The sequence below is a fragment of the Malurus melanocephalus genome, unplaced genomic scaffold (genome assembly GCF_030028575.1).
Source record: "Malurus melanocephalus ecotype Western Australia unplaced genomic scaffold, MMel_1.1 scaffold_2227, whole genome shotgun sequence".
Lineage (NCBI taxonomy): Eukaryota > Metazoa > Chordata > Aves > Passeriformes > Maluridae > Malurus > Malurus melanocephalus.
In genome coordinates, this window is record NW_026625459.1 from 2,232 (window position 1) to 5,345 (window position 3,114).

Genomic DNA, 3,114 nt, shown 5'->3' on the forward strand with positions numbered 1-3,114 from the left:
AAAAAAGAGGATTGAAATTATCTGTGTCCCCAATAAAAGGAAAAGATCAACTCACCATAGAGAGCTGTCCAAGTCTGATTGATTACATCTAGACATACAGTTCCTGACCTGGAAAATGTGGAAAAAAATGGAATTAATAATGGAAAAAAAATCTGGGAATTTAATAAATTTAATATAAATTAAACCTCCCCTACCCATTCCCTGATTTATTCCTATTTACAGAATAAATATATAAAAATATTTCGTATTTATGGCCAATGGCTTTTAACTCCTCAAATCTTCTATTTGAGGGAAAATAAAATTGGATTTTTGCTGAAGAACGGAATCAAAAAAAAGGGGAAAATATCAAAAATTCACTTACGCCTCATCGATGTTGGGATGGAAGATTTTATTCATGAATCCTGCAAGGAGACACAGAGGAAAATTAGCAGAAAACACAATAAATTTTATTTTTTTTCCAAGAAAAATCTGGAATTTATGGGACAAAAACTCATCCAAGTGGAGAGGAGAAAATGGGGATTTTCAAGAAGAATTTGAGGAGAAAATGGGGATTTTCAACAAGAATTTGAGAAAAATGGGGATTTTCAATAAGAACTTGAGGAGAAAAAATGGGGATTTTCAATAAGAATTTGAGGAGAAAAAATGGGGATTTTCAATAAGAATTTGAGGAGAAAAAATGGGGATTTTCAGTAAGAATTTGAGGAGAAAGGGGATTTTCAACAAGAACTTAAAACAAATGGGGATTTTCAACAAGAATTTGAGAAAAATGGGGATTTTCAGTAAGAATTTGAGGAGAAAAAAATGGGAATTTTCATCAAGAACTTGAGGAGAAAAAAGGTTTTTTTTAGCAAAAGGATGATTTTGAGGAGAAAAATGGGATTTTCAGAGAAAGGCAGATTTCAGGAAGAAAAAAGGGATTTTCCAGCAAGAGGCAAATTTTGGGAAGAAAAAAGGGATTTTCAGCCAATTGAACAGAGACTCGGAGGGTGAGGGATGGAAAATGAAAAAAAAGGCAGCAAAAACAGCATCAGAAGGGCCAAAACTACTCAGGGATTTCAGTTTTGGGCAGAAAACCTGAAAAATTTGATTCTCCCCAAGACCATGAACTGTGGGGTTTTTGTCCACCATCACCATCCACTTTTGGACACAAAACCCCAAAAATTTGCCTCACCCCAAGACAATTAATTATGGATTTTGTTCCACCATCACCATTCATTTTGGACAGAAAACCCCAAAAATTGGGTTCATCCCAAGACCATGAACTGTGAATTTTTGCTCCATCACCATTCACTTTTGGGCAGAAAACCCCAAAAATTTGGTTCTCCCCAAGACCATGAACTGTGAATTTTTGCTCCACTATCTCCATTCACTTTTGGGCAGAAAACCCCAAAAATCTGGCTCAGCCAAAGACAATGAACTGTGGGTTTTATTCCATCATCCCCATTCAATTTTTGGGAAAAAAAAACCCCAAAACTGGGTTCTCCCCAAGACCATGAACTGTGGGTTTTTGCTCCATCACCATTCAGTTTTGGGCAGAAAACCCCAATATTGGGTTCACCTCAAGACCATGAACTGTGGATTTTTGCTCTACCACCATCCACTTTTGGGCACAAAACCCCAAAAATTTTCCTCACCCCAAGACAATTAATTATGGATTTTGTTCTACCATCACCATTCATTTTGGACAGAAAACCCCAAAAATTGGGTTCATCCCAAGACCATGAACTGTGGATTTTTGCTCCACCATCACCATTCACTTTTGGGCAGAAAATCCCAAAAATTGGGTTCTACCCAAGACCATAAATTGTGGATTTCTGTTCCATCACCATTCAGTTTTGGGAAGAAAATCCCAAAAATTGGGTTCATCCCAAGACAATGAACTGTGAATTTTTGGCTCCACCACCATTCACTTTTGGGCAGAAAATCCCAAAAATTGGGTTTCCCCAAAACAATTAATTATGGATTTTTGTTCTACCATCACCATTCATTTTTGGGCAGAAAATCCCAAAAATCGGGTTCATCCCAAGACCATGAACTGTGGGTTTTTGCTCCATCACCATTCATTTTTGGGCAGAAAATCCCAAAAATTTGCCTCACCCCAAGACAATTAATTATGGATTTTGTTCCACCATCACCATCCACTTTTGGACAGAAAATCCCAAAAATTTGGGTCATCCCAAAACCATGAACTCCGAATTTTTGCTCCACTATCTCCATTCACTTTTTGGGCAGAAAACCCTAAAAATTTGGCTCAGCCAAAGACCATGAACTGTAAATTTTTGGCTCCACCATCACTATTCAGTTTTGGGCAGAAAATCCCCAATATTGGGTTCATCCAAAGACCACGAACTGCGGGTTTTTCTCCACCACCATTCACTTTTTGAGCACAAAACCCCAAAAGTTTGGACCACCCGAAGACCATGAACTGTGGGTTTTTGTTCCATCACCATTCACTTCTGGGCAGAAAATCCCAAAATTTTGGTTCTCCCCAAGACCATGGACTGTGCATTTTTGCTCCATCACCATTCATTTTTGGGCAGAAAACCCCAAAAATTGGGTTCACTCCAAGACCATGAACTGTGGGGTTTTTTTCCACCATCACCATTCAGTTTTGGGCAGAAAATCCCAAAAATTGTGTTCATCCCAAGACCATGAACTGTGAATTTTTGCACCACCACCACCACTCCCTTTTGGACAGAAAACCCCAAAAATCGGGTCCATCCCAAGACCATAAATTGTGGAATTATCTCCACCATCACAATTCACTTTTTGAGCACAAAACCCCCAAAATTTGCCTCACCCCAAGACAATTAATTATGGATTTTGTTCCACAATCACCATTCACTTTTGGGCAGAAAATCCCAAAAGTTTGGTTCTCTCCAAGACCATGAACTGGGGGACTCCACCCCATTCACTTTTTGGGCACAAAACCCCAAAAATTTGGCTCAGCCAAAGACCATGAACAGTGGATTTTTGCTCCACCATCACCATTCATTTTTGGGCAGAAACCCCAAAAATTTGGTTTATCCCAAGACAATGAACTGTGAATTTTTGCTCCATCACCATTCACTTTTGGGCAGAAAATCCCAAAAATCGGGTTCATCCCAAGACCAT

The 3,114-nt window shown here is 38.7% G+C and overlaps 1 long non-coding RNA gene across 1 annotated transcript in view; it reads right to left on the bottom strand.

Annotated features, from left to right (window-relative positions):
- Positions 1–37: 37 nt before the first annotated feature.
- The window catches only part of LOC130587670 (uncharacterized), a 6,192-nt gene continuing 3,115 nt past the window's right edge, over positions 38–3,114 (bottom strand). The window contains exons 2-3 of the long non-coding RNA XR_008966833.1: positions 362–401; positions 38–108 (exon numbers count right to left, since the gene is read on the bottom strand). This is a non-coding gene — a long non-coding RNA (uncharacterized LOC130587670). The remainder of the gene's footprint in view (positions 109–361; positions 402–3,114) is intronic.